The following is a 13,113-nucleotide window of genomic DNA, read 5'->3' as shown; positions in this document are numbered from 1 at the left end:
CAATAAAGTGGCTGGTGAGTGTAAGTTAACGTTGAATGCATTAATTCTCAATAGTATTGGTTATCTTGGGTGTGCTAAAATAAATACCCACAGCATTAAACCAATACCTCGTGGCATGTGATCTTCTACAGATCTAATTTAAGACCTGATGTTATGATGTCCCATTTTGTGCAATATTCCTAGTGTATTAGTATGCTTAAAAAATGATTATCAGCAGCTGACACGCATGATTCTGTTCCTCATTTCCACACCAATGGACACAGACACTTTTGATCTTCCTAATGAACGTTCTGTCTTCTGGAAAACAGAGAAGTTTCATTTCCTTTATTTCTTTTTTTATATCAAAAAGAGCCTGCAAAGCCTTTGAAAGGTATTTTGCTCGGAAATGAAAGTCAAAATTGAATTGAATGTGTTTCACTCATTTGACACATTCTTTGTAAAACACTGACTTCATCCAATATTTTATATTTTTTTCAAAAAAATATTTTCATATCAATATTTGATATAAAAGAGCCTGCAAACTTTTGAAAGGTATTTTTTTTGGTTCAATATTTGATATAAAAATTGCCCGTGAAGCTTTTGAAACTGAAGCATTTTCTTCAGAAATGAAAGTGCAAGACAAAAGTTAATTAAATGTTGTGTTTCACCAATTACATTTTTCATAAAACACTTTCAAAATTAGTGGTCCAATAATCCAAATTCTAGAAATGAAGAAACATACAACTGACTCATGTTTTCTGAGCCCTCCTCGTAATTAGTATATTTAATGACTTATGGCATACATCTCCAGTGTAGATCAATGGTCTCAAAAAAAACTCCTGGGGGGCCGCAGCTCTGCGTAGTTTAGCTTCAGCCACCGCCAACTCACACCTGCTTAATAGTCTCTAGCAGTCTTGAACAGCTTGAATGGTTGGATCAGCTGTGTTTGATTTGGGTTGAAGCAAAATTGTGCAGAGCTGAGGCCCTCCAGGAATCGAGTTTGAGAATTATGACCTATGATCTAGATTGTCATAGTGATTTATGTTGTCATATATAAACTTCTGCAAGACTGCACTGACAACACATTTGTCATATGTGTGTGTGGAGGAGCAGAAATTTGACCTTGGAAAACTTTTGCTATATTTTATGCAAGTTTTATTTGTATAGTTCACCTGTTTGCATTAAAATGTCCTACTTCTCACTTATGAAGCTGTGATTATAAGTTTTTTCATTGGTTGACAACTATATTGCTCAACATTAATGTTTTGATCAATTTCTCAGTGAATATAAATAAAATTTTAATTTTAGACAAAAATTTTTGACCATCCATTCAGTCATCCATTCATTTTCATTCAGCTAAGTCCCTGATTTGTTAGGGGTCACCACAGCGCATTGAACTGTTACTTTATCCATGTTTTATGCAGCAGAAGCCCTTCCAGCTGCAACCCAGTACTGGGAAAACACCCATACACACTCACATTCACTCAACCCACACAAACATGGGGAGAACATGCAAACTCCACACAGAAATGTCACCTGGTCCAGCCGGGACTCAAACCAGCAACTTTCTTGCTGTGAAGTGACAGTGCTAACCACTGAGTCACCGTGCTACCATTTTGGACTGTTATACTAAGTTATTTTGTTCGATTAGCTCCAGATTTGGCTTCAGTACTGAATAAATATATATATATGCACAAATATAATATTATAACGCTTCCTATAGAAAATAATCATCTAACTGAGAGATTTGTGAGAGGTGAACTCATATATGTTGAGCACTGTATATCAACACTCCACATGCTAAATAGTCAGCTTGCTAATAAATCATGATCCATGACTTTTGGGCAATACGCGCTAACAGTTTACAGTTTATTTTTAAAGAATATACTTTTCAAATGTTTTAAATGATTATTCATATGCATATTATCTAAATATGTACCATTTTAATGACAAAACAAGGTGATACAGCCATAGTGGGAAACACTGATAAAGACAGTTCACTTCTTGGACTTAACTATAACATGATTCACATGAGTTCATGTGTGAATGACGGCTACCTTAATCACTTGTTAGTACATGATTGTTTGTTAATTAATGTATTAATAACCACATTAGTTTATGCTTAATTTAACCATGATGAACTCATGATATGCTAATGTATAATTATGTTGCGACTTGACTTGGATGGGCACATTATCATTAACCAACTACTCATGAACTCCTTATGCACGTCCATCTATTGAGTTTACACTGAATAACAACAGAAAAGTGTTCTGTCAACATCAACATGAACAGGAGTTTATGAGCAGTTAAGAATGAGTGAATAGTGATGTGCCCCTCCAAGTAAAGTCATGACATATATATACATTAACAGCTCATGAGTTCATGTTGGTAACATTTAGCACAAACGTAAATTTTAATTAATACATTAATTAACAACAAGTACTAACAAGTAATTGAGGTAGTTTTATTTACACATGAACTCATGTGACTCATGTTGTAGTTAAAGTTAATTCATGATTATGCATACCTTAACTCGTCATTAATTCATAATAAACTAATGTTTAGTTTACATATTAATTAGGGGTGTCACGATTTCGATTTTTAATCGAAATCGATTGAAATTTATGCTCAATTTCGATTATCGAATAAAAAAAAATAGAATCGTCGATGCAGCCACGCCCCCATGTCACGTCAGCTTGGCTTGCCAAGCGGGAAAAAAACATGCTTGTTGAAGTGCTTGTTAAACTGCAGAAGCAGGAGACCCGTCGACAGAACTTAAACCCTCTCCTCTTTCAATGAAGTTGCCGGTGTGTAAGCATTTTGGATTTCCAGTGAGTTATGTTGACAACGTTCGTGTTGTCGACAAAAAAAAACAAAGTTTTGCAAGCTCTGCTATGTACGTATTACGTACGGTTCATCCGATAGACAACACCGGCATCGCGATCCTCCGCCCGCCCCCGTTGCAAATCCGCTCAATAAAAAGTACACACTCAGGCCCTGTTTACACTGTCTTTGTTTTTAAATGGCATTTTAGAACGACAACGATTTGACATCCACAGTGGCGTGTAGCATTTCTGAGCAACCCCTTTTTCCTCTCTACCTCTGAAAATGCACATCACGTGACCACACAGACACAGACGCACACACAGCCATGCGCTCAAGACAGCAGGTCCAGGCAGTCAGAGGACTGCTTCAATCTTTTACTTTCACACTAGTACTTAGTCATTTTAGCGCACACCTCAGATACTGTTGGCTAGTTCCTGTTGGTTGTGCGTCTTTTTTACCGACGCCATTATAACGACACAGATCACTCCCTATTCACGAGTCCCGCAGAAAAAAGTGATTGACAGGTGGTAAATGTGTGTGTATCTTGCCTTTATTCATTTACTGTATGATTTGTTTATGGGTAAAACAAAGACCATGCAGGTCAGGTAGTTTAAACGGTAGGCTACAAATAATTAATTGGTCATTAATTAATTAATTATTCATAATCGAAAATCGAATCGAATCGTGCCTTTAGAATCGAAAATTTAATCGAATCGAAGATTTGGAGGATCGTGACACCCTTAATGTTAATACATCATTATTCATTTGCTGTTATTGTAAAGTGTTACCCTATAAATAAACAGCATCTCTAACAGTGATATTTTTATTTAGTAATGAGTAATTGAATTATTGTTGTTTCCCCTGGTACAACGCCGTTACAGTTACTGATAATAAAATGTGTGTAACTATAACTGACAAAACTGAAGGCAGTCATAGGACCTCTCTTTCTCCGGGGTATGTGTGTGTTTGTGGCTGAGGTTGATCACATAACCAACCAGTGATGATGATTGGTGTGTCTGTGAACATGGTGTAACTGAAAACAAGGTGATTGGCTTACATGGAGTACATTTCCATCGTTTGCCAATCAAAGGCAGAGTAGTGTGGGAGTTCACATGCACATGCACAGTCAGTGGCACACACCAATGACAAGGAGTTCAAATGACGGCAAATCCAACTATTGCAAATGTAGCGTTTGCAAACTACTAATTTAAGCACTAGTTTTCCCTTATTGAGGGGAAAGGCAAGAATGTTTATGTATCGTGCAACTTATGCCCAGAAAGAGGAGTCTCTCTACATCGCTGACTAAAAATTCTATCTACCTAAATTTGTGTGCCAAATCTAATGAAGCACCTCACATCACAAAATGAGTGGCTACGAAGGTGATAACATGAGCTCTGCTAACCACAAGTAGTGACGCTACTAGCTTAACTACATTTCTCAGAAGTGTGGCGGTAGCATCGCTTTCTAAATCAAATAGCTTTTCAGTAGAAGTCAGTTTTTGTTTTAGCTGTTATGTACTATAATGTGTAAAATGTAAGTTTTCTCCACCTCAAACACTAATTACTCAGACAGAATTCATCAAAATAATAATTTAGATATATATAGTTGAGGGCATCTGCTGTTGTTTCTCACATTGTCTCACAATAAAAATTTAAATAGTGAAGATTAGTGTATAATGTTTTATAATTATTTTACAGTTATTTAACAAATTAGATTTTTAAAATTAAAACGCAATAGTTACTTTCCCCGGTAATTAGGTGCTTTTATAATTATGTAACTTAGTTACTATTTGTGAGAAGTAATTAGTAACTATTACTAATAACCTTTTTAAAGGAACATGCTCAACACTGGTGACAAGCAATTCTATCTAATGAAGCTCCTCACGTAGTCACATACTGCCACAAAATTAGAGGCAGAAACAGAAACACGCATACTCTACAATAACACACATCACAACAATTTAGCTTACCCAATTCACCTATAGCACATGTCTTTGGGGGAAACCAGAGTACCCGGAGGAAACCCACGCAAACACGAGGAGAACATGCAAACTCCACACAGAAATGCTATATGACCCAGCTGAGGCTCGAACCAGCAACCTTCTTGCTGCGAGGCGACGTCGCTACCCAACATGCCACCAACTCTAAAACCTTATTATCAAAAATTACCTTAATAGTTTCCCAATTTCATTTATTTGTAATGTTTGGCTGGAAATCTCATATGTATAATGTTTCTAATTAATGAAAGCACAATATCAGCTTCATGTAAGAGAAAAGTGGAGGGCAGGACTTGATTTGTTCCATCAAGAACTGATTGGATGCTGTGGTTTTCTATTGGTTGACAGGTTCCAAACCTATTGAAGTAGGTTTTGTTTTATGGAACACAAAATGCATTATTTTAAATATTTGGATATTTAAATGGAAACCATGTAGCCACCAGTAGCCACTGACATGCATAGAAGATATTAAAAAAATGTAAAGAAATGAGTACAGGTTTTCAGCATTCCTCAAAATATCTTCTTTTCTGTTAAAAAGAAAAGTCAGCTTTGGAACAAATGGAGGGAGAGTAAATGATGACAGAATTGTCATTTTTGGTAAATGTATTCTTTAAGTGTCTATCATATGCACATTTCACAATCTCTAGTATCATCAGGGCATTTCTTTCCTGCGAAAAATGTGAATTTAGACACAGAATCTTTTATCTCATATTTTCTTTTAAGTGGAAATGTACCCAATCTCAGATGGAACGGGATGAAATTTTATTTTGATTAAAGTTTACAGATGACACATAATAACACTGGAACAAAGATAATGATGCAAATAAATGAATTACTGCAAAGGACAAACTGTAGATTTAGTGTTGCTTTAAGATAATCATCATCACTTATGTCACACAGGCCTTCTAAAGCAGAAGTCTGCATTCACATTTGATTGTGTCTGATGTGCAACAGTGACCTGCAAAGCAAAATGATGATGTTTATAAACGGATGTCACTTACATTTCAGATGAAAAAGAAAGAAAAAAAAAAGGAAAACGTGTGCCATCTAGTGATTGATTGTAGAAATTCATCAAGCCTATTTATCTCCAACCTTGAAAATGCTGTCTTCCAAAATAAACCTATTTAAATCTGCATACTTAAAGACTTAAATATGTACTTAATGTCATTTAGAAATATAAAACTATTGCAGTTTAGAAAAGTGCAGTGCATTTGATCCATATATCTCAGATACAATAGACAAAAAAAAAAAAACAACAGTATTCGTATTCCCACATTAATCAGTAAAATTAAATGAATTATGAATCTGTGAGTTTTTAATTACTTGTGATTATTAATGACTAGGGCCAGACAGAATCTGTGAGCATATCTTTTGCTATTTCTGTGCAGAGTTGTGTAAAATATCTGTGGATTTATGCGTAATGATTTTGGGAGTATCATAACTAAAAACTTAATATATGAAATACAGAATAATACTTTTTTAACTTTTATTTAATATGTTTACAATGCAAATTCAATTAGATCCACTTACTTAAAAAACAAAGTAAGTCTCCCATATAATATATCTACTAATAGTCAGAAAATATTACTTTACAAACTGTATTGTGAATAAATCATATGAACAGTCAATAATATTATTGATTAATTAATTTGAAAACTAAATAAATATAAATTTACATACATTTACACAAGTAAATAAATAGACTCAATGATAGGCAAAAAATCTGTGGAAATCTGTGGATTTCTGCACGTGCAGATTCTGTGTGGGCCTACAAATAACTAATCTACACTCATAAATTCATGATTCGTTGATGGCTTTTTATAGACTTATTAATGGTTCCAAAAATGTAATTTTGCAAAAGATTTAGAATAGTTAAAAAATAACATGCGTAATATTATGTGTCTCTAAACGGATAAAAAATTATGTTCTTTAAAAAAAGTCCAATGAAAGTTTGAACATTGTTTTCCTATGCCAAAAACAAATGTATGGGACCAAATATCAGAAATTGTATTATTTGATTACTGATTACTTAGTGAATGTAAAACCTCCAAAAACCTAAATTATGCTATTAATTTATGTTTTTGGGGGTATTACATCCACTAAATAATCACCTAATACAATATCTGATATCATTTACTCACCCTTAAGTTGTTTCAGCAATAATATGCCAAAATTAAGTAAGTTTTTACCTAAAACAAGCAAAAGAATCTGCCAATGGGGTAGGCAAAATAATTTTATGTCAAAAGGAAAAACAAGATTATTTTGCTTACCCCATTGGCAGATTCTTTTGCTTGTTTTAAGGAAAATTCGCTGAAAACAAGACAATATGTTTTGCTTGTCTAGAAAATTCTTCTTGATTTTAGAATTGTGAGATATTTGGACTCAAAACTAAACAAAAAATCTAAGTAAGAAAAGCATTTTTTTGCAGTGTGGAAGGACATCTGCTGCATAAAACATATGCTGGATAAGTTGGCGGTTCATTCCGCAGTGGCGAGCCCTGGTTAATTTAGGGACTTAGCCAGAAAACAAAATAAATGAATAAATATCTTAAGACAAATGGGCTTTATATTTTTGAGTTGGTCAAACAGGCAGGATACTATTTACCTCTCCTTTCCCCAACAAATAATGATTAACTATAATAACATTTCTTGTCATAAATGGTGTTCTAATTAATAACAGAGAGCACATTAGTGACTCAACCGAGGAAAGACAATGCAAATGAAAACAGGATTTTATAACACTTATTTTTCAGAAACCACATCTTAAAAACAGAGCCCGGTTTAGAATGTTTGATGTAAGAAAGGCATGCTATTGCCAGCTTGAGATTTCCTGTTAGCACCTAAAAACCCACAGTGTAGAAGTAAAAACAAGACCACCCAAGCTCCATTATATATGCATGCAAAAAAAATTGTTGATTTTCCAATGCATTGTTTTGCTTACACAATTGCATGAAAAATAATAAGTAAAGGAGTATATAAACTGATTCAAGGTTTTGGCAGGTGAGACCTTCATTCATTTTGAATATACTCAGCACAGGAAGTGAGATCATGACCGAAGAGACTGAACAGATTCAGAGTCTGGTTGAATACAATAACAATAGTGGAGGAAGTATTGCGGAAAGCTTTGAGGTAAGTTGCACATTATAAAATTAAACAACAGAGTTATAGTTTATCCACTTAAATAGAAAAAACATTTGGTAGATCAGCATGTCATTTCGCATCACATGTTTCAGTATTTGTTAAGGGAAGAATTTTTCATTACTGAATTACTCTTTTCATTACTTTTTTCATTCTTTTATTTTAACACATTTTAATCGGGTTTTAATCATTTGCATTATTTATTTTATTTTATTTTTATTTATTAATGTTTATGCAAAGCACTTTGAATTGTCACTGTGTATGAAATGTGCATAATAAATAAACTTGCCTTGCCTTGCCTTTAATGTTAAAAGTCATAAAAACAACAAATGAGAGATTGAGAGTTTTTGCAATTTAGGAGATTCTTCCTGAAAGCATAAATGTACATTTGATCTTTTGTGAAATATCGCTGTTTTTCAAATTTACAGAAAGAGCTATGTTATTCCAGGATGTCATCTTTGCTGCTGTCTTCTTTGCTTTTTATCCCTCAGGTAACTTACTCTCTCTGCCAGCACTGTCTTTCTGTTTATTTATATATAACTGCTATTTAAATTAAATTAAATTAAATTAAATTAAATTAAATTAAATTAAATTAAATTAAATTAAATTAAATTAAATTAAATTAAATTAAATTAAATTAAATTAAATTAAATTAAATTAAACTAAATTTAATTTAATTTAATATTTATTTTATAAATGTATTTGTATTTTTCTTTTAAATGTCTTTTTTTTCTGTATGTAATGTTATAATAATCGTAAAGTTCAATTCCACAGTGTGGTCCGAGACTAATTTTTCACAGAAACTAGTCATGCAAGAAAAAAAAATTATCAGAATTTTATTTTCTACTATTAAAACCTTTAATTTTATTGCCAAAATAAGCATATTATAAACAGCATGCTTTTAGTTATGTTCCATATGTGCAAAATTTGCAGTAAACACAACTGTGATGTGTTAAACGGTCTCGTTTCTGAGATGTCATTGTGGTAAAGTGTGCGGTTTGATTATCAGTAATTATTATACATGTAGGGATGCAAACTCATCAAGGGTGCAAATGGTGATGTTTATGCAAAACCCCCATATGCATGCATGAGTACAGTTGAAGTCAAAGGTATTCGCAGTCCTGTGAATTTTATTTTCTTTGTCAAATATTTCCTAAATGATGTTTAGCAGAGCAAAATTTTCACAGTACTTCATATAATATTTTTTCTTATTTGTTTTATTTCAGCTAGAATAAAAGCAGCTTTTAATTTTTAAACCATTTTAAAGGTCAATATTAGATGCCTCCCTTAAGCAATATATTTTTAGATTGTCTACAGAACAAACCGCTACAAAGATTTGCCTAATTACCCTAACTTGTCTAATTAACCTAATTAAGCCTTTAATGATGATGATGATGATGATGAGCCTTTATTTGTCACAACACTGGCAATGAATCATGTTACTCCAGTTCATGGTGTTTCTGAATTTCTACATACAGTATTAGAACATTTAAATAAATTTTCAATGCAATTTGCAAAGCTTTTTATTTATTTATTTATTTTCACAGGAAATGCTCATGATAAAAACTGGGTGCAGCAGTGGCCGAGTAAAGTCTACAAAACACCAGGAGAAAACCTCACCATGTACTGTCAGACTCATGGAGGTCTTCAGAACGCCACGTGTTTAGTACAGTGGTTTATCAAGAACAGCAATGGGAACTTTGACAGCATCGATGAGTTCATACAGTTTAGAGAGAGATATACTCAACACAAAAACAAAACGCATTTTCACCAAGGCTTTACTCTGATGTCCCTACAGCTCAATGACACCGGCAGGTTCCACTGTAATTACTTGTGCAAAAGTAACAGCACATATGAACAGTACTATGGAACCGGGACGCAACTTTTTGTACATTTAAGGATCGAAAATGTGTCCCTGAGCACTGCACTTTCTACCTCTGATACTACAGGTAAGAAAAGAATTGTGAAACTTATTTCTTGCCACTGTTTTCATTATTGCTAAGTTGATTACCTTCTCTTTTTTTCCTCAGAGGGATTGGAGGATGAATCCAGAGCAAGCATGTTTTTCCAATTTCCCATTTTAATTGTTTTATTAGCTAAACTTGTGGTATTTATGTTTATGACTTTTGCTGCACTTTTTTCTTCACATTAAATCTGACTCTTCTGTTTAACTCTGTGCAAGGCAGGTTTATTTAAATGGTAAATTTCCTCATTATTAAGTGCTTAAATGACATACTTTAGGGGAGCAATATGATATGAATTTGGTATAAACAGTATTGATTTTAAATAATCAAATAATATAAAACTTGCACAAAAGAGTAGGTAAATGTCAAAGCTTAAATTAATAACTATTAAAATAAATACATTATTAGGAAAGAGGCTTAGTGGTTAGCACTGTCACCTCACAGCAAGAAGGTCACTGGTTCCCAGCTGTGTCGGTTGGCATTTCTGTGTGGAGTTTGCATGTGCTCCGGTTTCCCCCACAGTCCAAAGACATGCGCTACAGGTGAATTGAATAAGCTAAACTGGCCGTAGTGTATGTGTATGTGTGAGTGTGTATGGATGTTTCCCAGTACTGGGTTACAGCTGGAAGGGCATCCGCTGTGTAAAACATATGCTGGATAGGTTGGCAGTTCATTCCGCTGTGCGACCCCTGATTAATAAAGGGACTAAGCCGAAGGAAATTGAATGAATGAATGAATAATTCGAAAGAAGAGTATACAAAAGTACTGTATGAATGTAATGAGAAATCTTAAAAGTTTGAAGTCTGTGAGGTTATATTAACATTTAATGTAGTTCATTTGAACTATTTATCAAACAAAGCATTTCTTTTGAGCTTTATATTCATCAATAAATGCAGGAAAAGATATATTAGTTTTCAAAAAGAAATATTAGAGAGCACAAGCTAACTTTTATCCAAGCAATATCTTTCTGCATGGTTTTAAAGTTAATATAACTACAATGATCCTTGAGAAATATGAGAGGTAAAGTATGGCAATGTGTTTCAGTAAGAAAATTCACAAGCAATGCTAAAAAATAAATCTTGATTTAATAATAAATCTTCAAATAATATTCAAAGTGCCCTTTAGTTGTTCAGTTTAATAAGAATGGAAGATCTGAATCATTGCGGGGGCACTGCACCCACGCAGCGAACTGGCCGGGCATTTAATGCACTGCCTACCCCATTTGTAGGCCTTTTAATAATACTGAAACCCACATTGCCCTTTAGTTTAATGCAAAACATGAAGCAGCTGTTAAAGTCTTTAATAATAGCACAACTTTTATTTAAATATGTGTGTGACTACATTCACTGCATGCCTGCATTTACAGACATAAGCAATTACCAGAAATGAAAAATACATAACTCTCAGTATTTAATCAGTTGTAGGATGAATATTAATATGCAACCATAAATATATTTTATTAACCTCAACCAATATCTAAATAATAAGGATACTAATAATAATAATAATAATAATAATAATAATAATAATAATAATAACAATAACAACAAATATGGCACTCACAAGACAGAAAGAAATGGCACATCTGTATTTTACGTTGTATTAATAAAGTATACTTATATTAACAAGTCACTGAAAAAACTATATCAAAAGTGGCAATTACCACAATTGCAACTAACATTGGTCTCAATTTAAGCAAATACATAGTGTTATAACTCACCTCACTAATTCCTGTATACAAGTAATAATCCAGTCTTTAGCAAAATATTTTTTAAACCAGCCTGAAAGGAAAAAGCAACATTTAAATTAATGGATATCTAACTAGTCGGCCATTAAAAACAAACTGTATTTTATAATATGATTGACTGAACATTTTACTGTCCAGTATGGCTGTATATTTTTTATCAAAATAAATTATAATAATTAATATATATATATATATATATATATATATATATATATATATATATATATATATATATATATATATATATATATATATATATATATATATATATATAATTTTCTTTTTTTTTCTGTGAATGTGCAAGCTTGATTTCTGGTTTAGTAACTGCTGAATAACTAAATTATTGCAATGATAAACCATAAAACTATGTGTGCTACAAATCAATGCGTTTATGATGAGCATGAATTAGCTATAATAATGCTCAAATCATATTTGCAAAAACTACTGCTTTTTGTATAGCTGGAAGTGAATGACACCGGAAGCCACACACATTCGTGTAGTAAAATGGCTGAGTTCAAACACATAATAAAATAAGCTGGATGAACATGGAAGATATTATGAGGTAGCCTAAAACTTTTGTCAAAAACTGAACCTGAAAGGTTTGTACATTTATTTTGCACTTGTAAATACTTTGATGACATTTGGAAACTTTTGGTTAGTTATTGATTCATTTTACAAAATAATTAACTTAAATTAATGCATGATAAAAAAAATAAATAAATATAATAAAAAAAAAACATTTTAAGTTGTAAAACTGGCCGTGATATGCTTGAGTGCATCAAATTTGATCACATTACATGTATAAATTCCTCTTGCAAAGGTAATGTTTATTACTCTATCCTTCATATTTTTTAGTAAAGATCTAAAATAAAACGTTTTATAATTCTTTGACCTCATTACAAAAAGGAGAAGAATATAAGGACTTCTCTAATAACAAAGAAAAAAAATCTGTACAATTTAATACTGTAAAAATGATGTTGGCTATATAAAGATAACCATATGGATGCCCGTTCACTTTTATGCATGCTGTGCATCACTTATTTTTTGTATGACTGTTACATATGTCATCTAAAATGTTTTATGATTATTACTCTTTCTTTTATTTAACATATATTTTTCCAAATGCTTTCTTGACAATGTTGTGTCCGACATTTTGTGTATTTGTAATGGCCTTTGTAGTCTTTCTATTATAGTTAATGCTATTGTTTATTGTCTTATGTTAAAAACAAAATAAATAAATAAATAAATAAATACATACATACATAAATGAATGGGCCAAAATCAACTCACCACAAGGGGGAGACGTTGACCTTTAGTCTACAGCGTTTCAGCTTCGCTCTTTTGGCCAGAGAGAGAATGGAAAGACAGAGGGTGAGAGAGAGAAAGAAAGAGAGAGAGAGAGGTCATATGACAGGGAGGAGTGAGCTCACTATCAAAACACTTTCTCGTTCATCTAAAAAT

General features: G+C 32.7%; 1 long non-coding RNA gene across 1 annotated transcript; it reads left to right on the top strand.

The window, feature by feature from the left end:
* Positions 1-7,655: 7,655 nt before the first annotated feature.
* Positions 7,656-10,111, top strand: LOC141377905 (uncharacterized). Its single transcript, XR_012391018.1, has 4 exons — positions 7,656-7,932; positions 8,370-8,432; positions 9,489-9,890; positions 9,972-10,111. It is a non-coding gene; the product is annotated as an uncharacterized lncRNA (long non-coding RNA).
* Positions 10,112-13,113: the final 3,002 nt, after the last annotated feature.

Source organism: Danio rerio, chromosome 15 (genome assembly GCF_049306965.1).
Source record: "Danio rerio strain Tuebingen ecotype United States chromosome 15, GRCz12tu, whole genome shotgun sequence".
NCBI classification, from domain to species: Eukaryota; Metazoa; Chordata; class Actinopteri; order Cypriniformes; family Danionidae; genus Danio; species Danio rerio.
The sequence above is the reverse complement of the archived record's forward strand: the minus strand, read 5'-3'. Positions and strand labels throughout refer to the sequence as shown.